Raw genomic sequence first — 15,107 nt, 5'->3', positions numbered from 1 at the left:
ATGGCACAATCTTGGCTCACTGCAACCTCTGCCTCCTGGGTTCAAGCGAGTCTCCTGCCTCAGCCTCCTGTGTAGCAGGGATTACAGGCACGCACCACCATGCTCAGCTAATTTTTGTATTTTTAGTAGAGATGGGGTTTCACCATGTTGGCCGGGCTGGTCTCAAACTCCTGACCTCAGGTGATCTGCCCGCCTTGGCCTCCCAAAATGCTGGGATTACAGGCATGAGCCACCAGGCCCAGCCCAGTCCCCAGGTTTTGACCTAGAATGGCTGATAACTGTTTTTTAAGGTGACAAAAGGAAGTTATTTTTTTCTGCCCACGTCGACAGTCCTTGGTTGGGTGGATTCAGCTGGATCCCACCCTCATGCCAGATGCAGTTGTTTATTTCCAGCTTTATTTAGGAACCACATTAGAGAGGACACACCCTTTGGGCCCTCTTGAAAGATCCTGTAAAAATGAAGGCACTTCCTTGTAAGTAAAATATCCCTGAATGCAACAATATTTGGATAATTATAGTCTCCCAGGAGCATAATCCTTAAATGGCTGAGATAATTATAGCATCCCAGGCCTGTGGCACTTCTCTTTTAAGAGCCTAATCCTATGGGCAGAGGGAAGTGGGGACCCCAGGATGCTGCTTATGCTGAGTCTCCCTTGCCCACACCTAGGATCCTTCTCCTGGAAGGACAGATCCTTCTCCTAGAAAGCAAGCCTGGTGAGTCTTCAGACCAAGACTTCCTTATTCACACTGGATGTGTTCCCTAGGATGCAACAACAACAAAATCTAGCATGAAACAGTGTACATAAATGAGTACAGCTATTTCTGACAAGTAGAAGATGACTCTGCATGTAAACAAATGAGATAAGAAATGATTCTTTGGAACGACACCTCTGATAGTTATTAGAACCCTGATAGTGCTTTCCTGCACAGGCTTGGGCAAGGAGAGATCAAGTCAAAGTTCATGGTCATTGGTGTGACTTTTATTGTTATTTTCTCATCTAGTCTGGGAAGTGAGTTGGGTGGGGTGTGATATTTTAGCCATTGCTATGTTTGATCTCTCAGAAAGACAAATAGAGTCAAAGAAAGAAAAATGTTTCCTTGGCTATGGGCTGTACCTTTACCACTGGCCAAGGAGCTTCTTTTAAATTTGTGAGCCGGTGTTCACAAGACAGAGATGAGAGAGTGATGATAGTTTGGTGTAGCCTACCATCTTTACTGGGAAAACAAACCAAAGTGAGCCTTCAGTTGATAGGCAGGCAAAAGTGTCCTGCCTGTCCGTGAGTGACAATCTCTCTATCCTTTATTCTTGGATGCCTTATCCCTCATCGCTTTCATTGCTTGCATTCTATTAGTTTTCTTTTGATTGAAAGTGACTCTCTGCTTAAAGGCATTGTGAGGACTGTATATATATATATATATATATATATATATATATATATATATATGGGGTTTTTTTTGTTTTTTTGTTTTTTTGAGATGGAGTCTCGCTCTGTCCCCCAGGCTGGAGTGCAGTGGCGTAATCTCGGCTCACTGCAACCTCTGCCTCCTGGGTTCAAGCAATTCTCCTGCCTCAGCCTCCGGAGTAGCTGGGATTATGGGCGCATGCCAACATGCCTGGCTAATTTTTGTATTTTTAGTAAAGATGGGGTTTCCCCATGTTGACCGGGCTGGTCTCAAACTCCTGACCTCAGGTGATCCGCCCACTTCGGCCTCCCAATATTTTTTCTTATTAACTAGACTATGAATGCCCATGGGTAGGTATCATGATTGACAAGAGAGATGAGAATACTCTAAAGCCTGTTAACACTGTCTCCAGGACTTACTCTGTGGTTTATGGGAACATGCTGCATTTTCCTTTTATAACCTGCTACCGTTTGGTTCCCACAATCAGAAGAAGTTTTTATGACTCACTTTGCTTATAGAACCCTTTTCTTTTGAAGCTTGGCAAGTGTACTTTCTGTAGTTCAGATGACTTCTGTGGGCCCTGGAATTTTTATTTTTATTTTATTTTATTTTTTTTTTTGAGATGGAGTCTCACTCTGCTGCCCAGGCTGGAGTAAGTGGGATGATCTCAACTCACTGCAATCTCTGCCTCCTGGATTCTTCTGCCTCAGCCTCCCAAGTAGCTGGGATTACAGGTGCACTCCACCACATCCCGCTAATTTTTGTATTTTTAGTAGAGATGGGATTTCGCCATGTTGGTTAGGCTGGTCTCGAACCCCTGACCTCAAGTGATCCACCCACCTCAGCCTCCCAAAGTGCTAGGATAACAGGCATGAGCCACCGTGCCTGGCCAATGACTTTTATAGATAAGAATAATAAAACTCTTTGTTGACCTCTCTTTCCTAAGCTGGTGAAGAGGGGTCTGCATGAATTTATCTCTAAGATCTCTTTGGGTTTTACACAATTGTGTGTGTGGTTTTTTTTTTTTTTTGGTATCCACATTCTTTGCAATCTTTTTTCATTCATTCATTCATTCACTAGCTACTATTTGTTTTATTCTACTTTACAGACATGTATTAGATACCAGGAAAAATTTAAGATATATGGCTTGTCCTTTCAGAGCTCATTCTGTACATACGAATGCTCAGTAAGTGCTGCTCTGGTCTCTTAAAGCACAGCCATATAACTAGACTATGTTATCACGAGCTGTTTTGCAGCCACAGATGCATTTAACATCAACTTTCTTATGCTGCAGGTATTTTCCCCAGTGACATCTTTTTGACACTGTTCTGTTAAGGTGATTCAGAAAAATTTCTTTCTGGGGCCTTGCCTTTTCTGATTCATTTTATTTCCAGCTATTTTCTCTTTGAAGAATGTAGGTATCAAACTGGGTATATTTCCTTGGATTCATGTTGCCTGGGTGCCTGTTAGGGTTTCTTCAGGGGCTATACAAAGAGGCAATGGTTGTAGCCACAAAAAGCAAAACTGAGAAGTGCTGGCAAGACCCAGGACAACCATCTACTCAAGCTTCTCACAGCAGCAAACACAAAAAGTCAAGCACGAAGACTATTTCACAAAAGGGACATGCTGACTTGTGAACAGACCCCCAAATCAAGTTCTCCCTTAGGTTCCCTGCATATTTGAAGGAGTCAAAAAGTATAAAGGATATAGTCCTAAGATTTCTCTATTTTTCCTTGGGGACAGAACATTTGCCATGAGATCTAACTTCTAGAAGATGAAGGTTTCTTTATTTGATACATTGTATTCTAGTCAACACTGTGTTTAAAATGCTTTAAAACCCCAGGAGAAGATGAGATATCCCTACCACAGGATATGAAGTCCACCTAAATCTGACTTCTGTTTGCGTCTCCACCCATGGCTCCTACCTTTGTCTTCTCTCCCTGTAGGTGGCAGCTTCATTAAACTCCCCTGGGTTCCTGCCCACATCAAGTTGCTTCATGTCTTTTTGGCTCTACTTACCTTGCTCTCTCCCAGGAATTGTTTTTCCTCCCCTCAATCTCTGTACCTGATTCCTATGCAGACTTAAAGACTCAGTTCGTGTGTCACCTCTTCCAGGAAGCCTCCTCTGAACTTTCTTCTCCCCACATTCCTTGCACTTCCTCTCTGCTCCCACAATACCCTGTTCATAGTTCTATCATTTAATTTCCTGTGATACATTTATCTGTTTCTGTGTCTGGAACTCCCACCAGACTTCAAGCACCTTGAGGGTGGTGCTTTAGTTCTGTATCCTGAGAGTCTGCCAAAATGCCTAACAGAGTCATAAGTACTTGTGGACTGAATTAGTGAAAGTTTTTTCAATTTTCTGAGTTTCAGCTTGCTCATCTGCAAAATGGGGGCAATAATACCTCTCTTTCAGGGTATTATTTTGGGGATAAGAGAACGTATGCAGAGCACCTAAGCCACTACCTGCAAATGAAAGGAACCCTGCGATGGATAGCCCTTGTTATCATCAATGAAAGTGCAGTGGATGCAGTGCAGAGAAGGCCATATTCTGACTGTGGGCCAGGAGTCCTGGCAGAACAAAGAAAGACAGGATTTTGTGTGCTTCTCAAGCCATATCAGTGGAGTGACCCAGAGTCTGGATCCCAGCTCATTCACACAAGTGACTGTCACTGAGAGGTGGTTGTGGGTGATTGTGGCTCATAGATTCTTAAGGAAACTACCTTCCACTCCTTTGATAGATGCGTCAGGTGACCCATGAAAACCACGCAATACAATGGAATTAGGTTGAGTGTATTTACTTTCCACCTCCTGCAGGAACTGTGGTTCTCATGAAGGTGCAGCAAATGGCTGATTCTGCTTCAAATGCTCAGCCTGCCCAGGACCCTCTTTGCAAGCTGCTGATATTGTTTGCAAGCAAAAAAGCTGTGCTATTCTGGATTTGTACAGTTAAACCCCAATTAACCAGAACTCCAATAACCACGACTTGGAGTTCACTTTCCAAATCAAGACGTTTAAGTCTTATGGTGCACGAACTAAGATCAGGATTTAACAAAATAAACAAACAAGGAAAATGACTGACAAAATCCCAATGAGCAAGCATAAAAAGCTTGGAAAGGACCACTCACAAATAACTTCCAGAACTTGATTATATGTAGTTCAGAATTGGGTTCAAACTTCTGTGGTATGCACAGAATAGATTTGAGTTTTGAAGATAGGGGGACTTGGGTTTAAGTCCCAGTGCTTCCATGTTTTTTTTTTTTTTTTTTTTTTTTTTGAGATACTGGGCAAGTCATTTTATCTGCCTAAGCCTTAGTGTCCTCATCTGTAAACTGTGGATAGCAATGGTAGCTACAGATGGTCCCCAACTTATGATGGTTCAACGTAATAATTTCTTGACTTTATGATGGTGTGAAAGTAATAAGCATTCAGGTGGGGCGCAGTGGCTCACGCCTGTAATCCCAGCACTTTGGGAGGCCAAGGTGGGTGGATCACGAGGTCAGGAGATCGAGACCATCCTGGCTAACACGGTGAAACCCCGTCTCTACTAAAAATACAAAAAAATTAGCCGGGCGTGGTGGTGGGTGCCTGTAGTTCTAGCTACTCAGGAGGCTGAGGCAGGAGAATGGCATGAACCTGGGAGGTGGAGCTTGCAGTGAGCCAAGATTGTGCCACTGCACTCCAGCCTGGGCGACAGAGCAAGACTCCATCTCAAAAAAAAAAAAAAAAAGAAAGAAAGAAAGTAATAAGCATTCAGTAGAAATTGTACTTCGAGTGCCCGTATAGCCATTCTGTTTTTCACTTTCAGTACAGCATCCAATAAATTAACATAAGATATTCGACATTTTATTATAAAATAGGTTTTGTGTTAGATGGTGTTGCCCAACTGTAGGCCAATGTAGGTGTTCTGAGCATGTTTATGGCAGGCTAGGCTAAGCTATAGTGTTCAGTAGGTTACATGTATTAAATGCACTTTTGACTTACGATGTTTCAACTTATGATGGTATTATCAGGATGTTTCTCCATAGTAAATTGAGGAGCATATGTACTTATTCACACTCATAGAAGCAGATAATAGAATGGTGGTTACCAGAGGCTGTGGGGAGGGGAAAAAGGGAGCTGTTCAACTGGTATACAGTTTCAGTTAAGCCAGGTGAGAAGTTCTAGAGAACTGCTATACAGTATAGCACCCATAGTTAACACTAGTGTAATGTGCACTAAAAAATTGTGAAGAGGGTAGACTAAGTGTTCTTACCACACACACACACACAAAAGGGCTTGTAGTGCTACAGTCACTTTTTGTTTTGTTTTTTTTGAGACAGGGTCTCACTCTGTTGCCCAGGCTGGAGTTTAGTAGCATGATCTCAGCTCACTGCAGCCTCCACCACCCTGGGCTCAAGTGATCCTCCCACCTCAGCCTCCCAAGTAGCTGGGACTATGGGCAAATGCCACCATGCCCAGCCAATTTTTGTATATTTTTTTTTTGTAGAGATGTGGTCTTACCATGTTGCCCAAGTTGATCTTGAGCTCCTGGGCTCAGGAGATTCGCCCACCTCCACCTTCCAATGTGCTGGGATTACAAGCCTGAGCCACTGTACCCAGCCTTACAATCATTTTTGTCATGATGAGCCAGCTCTACCTGAGAATCGAGTTACTACCTGATGGGGAGCAGAGCCAGCAAAATCATGGCAAAACAGAGCTGGGACTATGATTACTAATCTACTTTTTAAAACTAACCTACTCTGCACATTTTCTAGGACAAAAATTTCCCCTTATTGTTTAAGCAGATTTGGATTACGTTTTCTGTCACAACAAAAAGTGTTTGCAGTCATATTACCCTTGAAGTCTACATTTAGAAAAGCAACATTCAAATTAAACTTAATTTAATTTGTGTGTGTGGCAAAAGTGAGGGCAAGTACAATGACGTTCTGAAATGGACATGGAGAGGCTGAGCCATGGCCCACGGTTGTGGAGTGAGTAACACAAATCAACTTGATCTCTTGATGACTTTCTGTATGCATGCATGCTCACAGTTTCTCATACACAAACGTTTCTGATGTATGCTAATGTATAACCTTCGTTCTTTCAATACACTCCCCTACTTCATGGATGTTCTAAAAATTCCTGTAAAATATTTAGATATCCTTCCCACAGCAACCAAGCAAATTACTCCCAAGGGAAGGGGAGAAATGACATCTTTATTTGCTACAAGCCTACTAGGACTATATGGTAGGCAGAGTAATACCCCCACTCTCCCACCCACAATCATATCCACATCCTAATCCCCAGAACCTGTGAATGTTAGGTTACGTTACAAAGCAGAATTGAGCATTGACCTTGCCAATCACCTGCCTTGTTATTTCTTTTTTGAGACCAATTTGCTCTGTTTTCCCGGCTGGAATGCAGTGGCATGATCTAGGCTCACTGTAACCTCCACCTCCCGGGTTCAAGCAATTATCCTGCCTCAGCCTCCCGACTAGCTGGGATTACAGGCACCTGCCACTACGTCCAGCATTTTTGTATTTTTAGTAGAGATAGGGTTTTGCCATGTTGGCCAGGCTAGTCTCAAATTCCTGACATCAAGTGATCCGCCCGTCTCGGCCTCCCAAAGTGCTGGGATTACAGGCATGAGCCACAACGCCTGGCCGCAAGAGTCTTTATAAATGTAAGATAGAAGCAGAAGCATGAGAACTGGAGAGATGGCCGCGATAGAAGGACTCAGCCCAGGGTTGCTGGCTTTCAAGACGGAGGATAGGGCCACAAAGCACAGAATGTGGACAGCTTCTAGAAGCTGGAAAAGGCAAGGAAACAGATTTTTCCCTTGAGTGTCCAGAAAGAATGCAGCCCTGCCAACACCTTGGGTTTAGCCCAGTGAGACCCATTTTTCACTTCTGACTTCCAGGATTTAAGATAATAAATTTGTATTATTTTAAGCCACTAAGTTTGTTGTAATTTGTTACAGCAGCAAACAACTAATGCAGGCCACAGCAATACGTTTTTAAAATTGAGCTTTCTATTGACTAGTAGAAAATTTCGTCAATAGAGGGAAGGCAGAGAAGGGTAATAGGAAGTTTAAGATTGTTTGAACTCCAGGCAAGTCATTTGAAACATCCTCTACATTGCTCTTGAACATGACTCAGCAAAAAGAACTGGAAGGTTTATTTGTTTGTTTGTTTAAATATATATAATCGTAAAGACAACTTGGGTAAGATAGAATGTTCTCCCTCCATTATGCATAATGCAAAATGTCTGATCCTCTAGAAGAACCTGTTACTACATTATAATAATACCTGCGTAGAAGAGAAGAGGTGACACAAATGAAAATCTTAGAGGGAAAACAAATCACTATAGCCATGAGGGAAGTATTATCTAAAAGATGGTGTGAGGCTGGCACAGTGGCTCATGCCTGTAATCCTGGTACTTTGGGATCACTTGAGGTCAGGAGACCAGCCTGGCCAACATGGTGAAACCCCATCTCTACTAAAAATACAAAAATTAACCGGATGTGGTGGCACGCAGCTGTGGTCCCAGCTACTCGGGAGGCTGAGGTGGGAGAATAACTTGAACCCAGGAAGCAGAAGTTACCAAGATCAGAAGTGAGCCAGGGTGAAATCCCGTGTCTACTAAAAATACAAAAATTAGCTGGGCGTGGTGGCACGCACTTGTGGTTCCAGCTACTTGGGAGGCTGAGATGGGAGAATTGCTTGAACCCAGGAAGCGGGAGTTGCCAAGCGGAAGTGAGCCAAGATCATGCCCATGCACTCCAGCCTGGGTGACAGAGCGTGACTCAGTCTTAAAAAAAAAAAAAAAAATATATATATATATATAGATAGATAGATAGATAGATAGATAGATAGTGTGATTTTTTTGAAGCCTGGTTGAATTAGGCCAATTTAGCCTCTTTAACCACATTTCCAAAACGTGGAAAACATCACAGTAGGTTTCTATAATGCCAAAATAATTGTGAAATAGATAATCATAAGCTTCATGAAATTATGTCATCTAAAGAGAAGTTATTATTATCTCCTTTTGTTGAGGGATTATGTAGAAAGAATTGGCTTCCCAACAGTACCTTATGGTTTTAGAAAGAGATTGAAACTTTTTGCATCAGGTTCCAACAGATTAGTGGTTAATGGTTGAGTTATAAAATACTCACAAACCCAGGACTGGTTCATAATGTGTACGGATCTCAAAACTTTAATCATACAATCTTCTGCCTAGCTCCACTTCAGCCCTTCCATTCTGTTTTAAAAATAAAGCTACCAGTTTATAAACAACTTTCATACCAAAGGCGTGACCCCCTGGGTGGTAAGTGACAAAAGAGGAGTACTAATGGACATTTTAAGTGTTCCACATCCGCAGACTTAGCCTGCCTCAAACTGGCTTGGGGTTATCAGTGTAATCTTTTAAAAATTACTTTCTAAACAAACTTAACAACTAAAATGATTGGTATAAGGGAAGGAAAGTTAAAGCCAAAAATATTTCAAATGTAGCTTTGAAAAGAATAATGGCACATACATCACCGATCAATTTCTGAGCTCTGGACATTTTCCTGTTTTCTTTGCAAAGCAGAAGAGGTTTCCTCTGCTCTTGTGCCTTTGACCTCCTGCCACACATCATAAATAAAAAAAATTTGTGACTGTCATAAGCATTATTCAGAATTACTTCTGCACATGACACTGTGTTAGGTGTGATGGTAAACAAGTTAAACAGTTTCTCCCATGAGGCAACTTTTATTTTAAATCAGTCTTAGCTGGTCTTCTAGTTAAATTGATGTGTTGATTTCATGGTTTTTTTCTTCTCCCTTTACCTCTTAGGGCTCAAAAAAGAAGAAATAAATATTAAAGGATAAATATAAGAGATTTAAACCAATTTTTGGAAGATTGAAAACAGAACTAGGAGTTGTACCTGACATAATAGAATAGAGGAAGTTATAACCTAAATTACTTATTAAGAGGGATGCTAATGAGGGACCAAGAAGGATACTGATGACAGGAAAACTCATTCTCTCCTGCAAACTTCCTTCTGTAGTACTTAAGAATTTAGAGGCACCAAGAAAACCTGAAGGTGAGCATGACATGTGGGACTGAATACAGGGACTGAATACTGAACTTATTGAACTGAAATTTTGCAAAAGGAAGAATTGGATCCCAGGATGTCCTCCCTGATGCTGTGTGAGCAGGGGATTCTATTCTATGAATAATGCTGAAAATGTATTCTTTGGAATCATTCAGGGATATCAGATAGAGAGGGGAGCAGGGAAGGTGTTGAGCTGAAGCAGAAGAGTAAGTCAGAACCACCCTAATGAAATGTAGGACCCGTAGGATGTGTCCCTCTTTTGTCTCTGAAAACATACAAATCCAAGCATGCAAACCTTAGGTAGGAAACTGGAGAACTTCTCTTTGGGGAAACCCTAGAGAAAATACTTTCACCCACTGATAACAGAGTTCCCCAAATCTAGCTGGCATGCTGCTGACACATTTCACTAGAGTGGAGACCTCTAATACACAAGTCTTGCTCACTCACAGAATTTCTAAACAGTTTAATGAAAAATATTTTGTTATAGAAAATTTCAAACATATAAAAACAGAGAGAAGAGTATAATAAACCCTCACACACCCATTGCTCAGTGTCAATGCTTACATTACTCATTGTCAAGCAATACATGGCCAATCTCAAATCATCTCTTTTTTCTCCCACCTGTGTTATTTTGAAGCAAGTACCAGGCATTATATCTTTTCACCCTTAGATATTTTAGGTTTTATGTCATGTTTTCCTAAAAAAGACTGGCTCTTAGCCTGTATTCAGGTGGCATCCCATCCCCCTGCACCATCCCCGCTGCTTTTTCTGTACTGTTTTCTTGGAATGCAGACTGCAGGCCAGAGACTGGGGAAGGAAAAGCAGCAGAGACCCAGCCTGACCCATCTTGCCTTTCTGCCGTGGAACCTGAATGCTGCTGCTTCCCTCCTGCCTGCACCTTAGAGCTAGAGGCCAGGTTGGAGGCCTAGACTGAGGGCCTGGCAGATTTCCTGAGTGCTCTTTGCAACAGACCAGCCCCATCAGAGGGGAACAGGGATCTGGTGAATGACCACAGCCACCAGGAAGTGGACTGAAAGAATTTTTACTTCTCCAAAGATATTCTTACTGGTAACTCCAGGGTTTATATATAAGACAAATGAGGCAGGGGTGGGAGGGTGGTGAAGAAACATTGGCCAGGATAGAATCCCAACTTTGTCACTGACCACTAGCAGTCATGTGACCCTGACAGGTCATTTCAACCTCTAACCCTCAGTTTCCATTTTAAAGTGGGTGCAAAATAAGCTGCTCCTATGGTTGTCATGATGACTAAAGGTAATCCTGCCATGGACTTTCCAAATGTCAGGAATTGGCATGACATCATGACATCTACACAAATGTGTGCCATACTTTCATGCCAGTCCTACTATTGTTTCTCCGAGACTTCCCCCTAATGGCTTTGCTTTTTAAACACGGGCATCTCTCAAAGCAATGCTGCTTGAAAAACAAGATTTATTTTACAGATTATTGTTTCCTAGTCCACTTAAAATAGACAATTACTAAAGTAAGAACAAAGAAAGACTGGCCTTTAGAAAAATAACCACGCACTATTATCAGAACCAAAATAAATAACAATGATTTGTTAATATCGTCCAATAGACAGTGTTCAAATTTTCCCAAATTGTCTTATAAATGTCATAATTTTGTTTTATAATTTGATTGAAACAGGCTTCAACTTAGATTTGTCTCTTGAAATTAGTTGGAATGTCTTTTAAGCTCTTTTCATCTATAGGGGCTCTCTCCATCTTTTTCTCTTTTTTGTTTGCAATTTGTTAAAAAATCAAGGGTTTCCCTCCAGGACAGCATGGTAAGATTTACTGGTTACATCTTTGTGGAATAGTTTAACATCTTCATTCTCTGCATTTCCTGTAAATTAGATCTAAAGGCTAGATCAGATTTAGGTTGAAATTTTGGGGGAAGAAATATTTTCAGGTGGTGCTCTGTTCTTTTATTTGGTGGTATACAATATCTGGCTCTGTCTTTTTGTCTGATGTTTGCAGTTGTTGATGCTTACCCATTATTAGGCGATGCGAAATATTGATATTCTAATTCTGTTAGTCTTCCATTTATTAGTTGGATGTTTCTATAAAAAGGAAATTCCTCTCATTTGACATTTGCTTACATATAGGAAAGGTACGATTAATACTTGATTCTTCCTCTTTGCAATTTTTTAAATAATGAATTGGCTTACTAATATCCTCCAGTGATGACCAGTTGGGTTTTGTTTTGCTTCACAGTTGTCATGAACCCATAGATTTAAAAATATTTACTTTGTTCTATCCAAGGCATTAGTATTATTATATTTATTGAAGCTTAAATTGTGCCACTTTTGGTCAGTGGGTTTGGCTACTGAACGCTTCTGACACGACATTAGTAATCATTGGTAGCTTCTTTACTGTTTGGAATTACCACGTGATTCAGGCTCACCTAGACATTTCCTTATTCAAAACATAGTCATTGGAGAAAAATGTCTAACATGAAAAAATAAATCAAAAGAGAAACCCAAAGAAAACAAAGATAATGTAGGAAATTATATAAACCTTGAAAAGTACCTTAGGGAGATCACTAGAATGGAGATAAAGTAAAGACAATTTCTGGAGAAAGAAAGGGTAAAAACAAAAACAAATGAAAACAATGACACCTAGGTCCACCATTCAACTGATTATAAGATCAGAAGAAAAGATAGAAAAAAATCAAAGGAAGAAAATTACTTAAAAAGACACAACGCTCCTACCCAAAACAACTGAAAACCAATGTTTTCAAGACATCAGATACCAGGCAACAATTGATTTCAAGACATCAATGATCCCTGAGAGATGGGGAAGAATTAACTACGCCTCAGCTTACTGTGTTGAGAGAGTTTTCCAGCCATGGAACTGAATTTAGGGAGATTAAACTACGGGTTAAGGAGATTAAGCTGACAGTCTGGAGAGATCAAAACAACGGAGCTCATAGGGCAGAGTACTAGACAGAACAGAGAGACAACTCTAGAGAACGGCAGAAGGGCCCCCTCAAGTATTCAGTAAATTACTGACCAGTATCCCTGCAGAAGCTGGGGAAAGAACCATATAAAAGAATTAGAGGTAACAGTACCTTGAGCTCACATAGGTCTGGGAATAGTTTCTATTTCTACCATCCAGACTGGCAAACGTCACTAGGAAGAGTATCAGAAGGATCTCTCCTTATGAGTGGAAAATAATTATCCCTAAATCAAATGCTGTTCTGGTCTTGCTTATCAAATATTAATAGCAACACCCCAAGAAATCAAACTATTTTTAGGTGATTTCTAGAATATAGTTTAAGAATATTTATAGAGCTATAAAAATATCCAGCATCCAAAAAGGTAAAATTGATCATGTCTAGCATTTAGACAAAAAAGACTAGGCATACAAAAAAAAAAAAAAAAAGGAAAATACAACACATATTGAGGAGAAAAAAACACAATCAATTAAAATTGATGCAGAACTGACACAATAGAATTATCAGACAAAGACATTAAAACAATGGCTGCAACTGTATTCCACACAGTCTAGAGATCAAAACCATGATGTTTGGGATCAAAGTCCTACTTGGGAGGATTACCAACATAATAGACATTGCAGAAGAAAATATTAATGAATTTGATAATGAAGCAATAGAAACGATAAAAAATGAAACAGAAATAAGACGCAAAAGAAACGAACAGAACACCAGTGAGTGGTGGGACAATTTCAAGGGGCCTAATATTATGGGTAATTGGGGCACCAAAAGAGGATGGAGGGAAAGACATTTAAAGAACAATGGCCCTAAATTTTCCAAATTTGATGAAAACTATAATCCCACAGATCCAAGAAGCTCAACAAACCCAAATTCAAGGAAAGAAAGAAAGAAAGAAAGAAAGAAAGAAGGAAAGAAGGAAAGAAGGAAAGAAGGAAAGAAAGAAAGAAAGAAAGAAAGAAAGAAAGAAAGAAAGAAAGAAAGAAAGAAAGAAAGAAAGAAAGAAAGAAAGAGAAAGAAAGAACGAACCTTCACCCAGGTATGTCATAGTCAAATTGTTCAAAACTAGCAAAAGGTAAATATGTTAAAAGCAGCCAGAGGAAAAAAGACACCGTTCAGACAGAGGAAGAAAGATTAGGATTAGATATTCCATCAGAAACAATTACAATGTAAGCAAGAAGATAGTCAAGCAACCTTTTTAATAGTATTGAAAGAGAGAATTTCAACCTAGACTCCAATAACCAGAGAAAATATCTTTCAAAACAGAAACTGAAGTTGAATTAAATAAATTTTCAGAAATACAAAAGTTAAAAGGCTCTATCACCCCATAGACTATAAGAAATGCTAAAGGAAGTCTTTCAAGCAGAAGGAAAATCATACCAGATAGAAATATGGACCTATGCAAAGGAATGATGAGCATCAGAAACAGCAACTAGTCTCTGCTCCTTCTGTTTGATATACTGCTGCAACTTCTCATGAAGCTCCAGCTTTTAACTATGGCAAAGTAAATATTGTCACCATCAATGACTCCTTCATTGACCTCAACTACATAGTCTACATGTTCCAGTATAATTCCACCCATGGCAAGTTCCATGGCGCTGTCAAGGCTGTGAACAGGAAATGTGTCACCAATGGCAATACTATCACCATCTTCCAGGAGCAAGATCCCACCAAAATCAAATGGGTTGATGCTGGCATTGATTATGCTGTGGAATCCTCCAGTATCTTCAGTATCTTGGAGATGGCTGGGACTCACTTAGAGTGAGGAGCCAAAAGGATCATCATCTCTTCTCTCTCTGCTAATGCCCCCATGTTTTTGGTGGGCATTAACCATGAGAAGTGAAAAAAGAACCTCGTGATCCTTAGTAATGCCTCCTGAACCAACAACTGCTTAGCCTCCCTGGCCAAGGTCATCCATGATAATTTTGGCATTGTAGAGGAGGACTCATGACCATAGTCCATGCCATCATTGCTACCAAGAAGACTGTGGATGGCCGCTCTGGGAAACTGTGGTGTGAGGGCCACAGGGCTCTCCAGAACATCATTCCTGCATCTACTGGTGCTGCCAAGGGTGTGGGCAAGGCCATGCCTGAGCTGAATGGGAAGCTCACTGGCATGGTCTTCCATATCCTCACTGCCAATGTATCAGTCGTGGACTTGATCTGCCATATGGAGAAACTTACCAGATATGATGATATCAATAAGGTGGTAAAGTAGGCATTGGAGAGCTCCCCTGAAGGGCATCCTGGGCTACACTGAGTACTAAGTTGTCTCCTCTGTCTTTAACAGTGACACCTACTCTTTCCCCCTTCAATGTTGGTGAAATGCCCTCAATTACCACTTACTTTGTCAAGCTCATTTCCTGGTATGACAATGAATTTGGCTACATCAACAGGGTGTTAGACCTTATAGTTCACGTGGCCTTCAAGGAGTAAGAACTCCGTGGACCACCAGCCCCAGTGAGAGCGTGTGTGGAGGAGAGGGGCCTTCAGTGACTGGGAAGTCCCTGCCACAGTCATTCACCTTCACACTAAGAATCTCCCCTTGACACAGTTTTCATGCCAGAAACCCTGAAGAATGAGAGGGGCCTAGGGAGTCCCACCTTGCCATGTACTGTACCATCATAAAGTCCCCTGTACTCAGCCAAAAAC

At 40.9% G+C, this 15,107-nt stretch overlaps 1 pseudogene; it reads left to right on the top strand.

Annotated features, from left to right (window-relative positions):
• The window catches only part of LOC112630182, a 53,078-nt pseudogene extending 38,187 nt beyond the window's left edge, over window positions 1-14,891 (top strand).
• The last annotated feature ends 216 nt before the right edge of the window (window positions 14,892-15,107 follow it).

This window comes from Theropithecus gelada, chromosome 8 (assembly GCF_003255815.1).
Source record: "Theropithecus gelada isolate Dixy chromosome 8, Tgel_1.0, whole genome shotgun sequence".
In the NCBI taxonomy this organism is placed as follows: Eukaryota; Metazoa; Chordata; class Mammalia; order Primates; family Cercopithecidae; genus Theropithecus; species Theropithecus gelada.
This window is presented reverse-complemented; position numbering and strand designations above follow the sequence as displayed.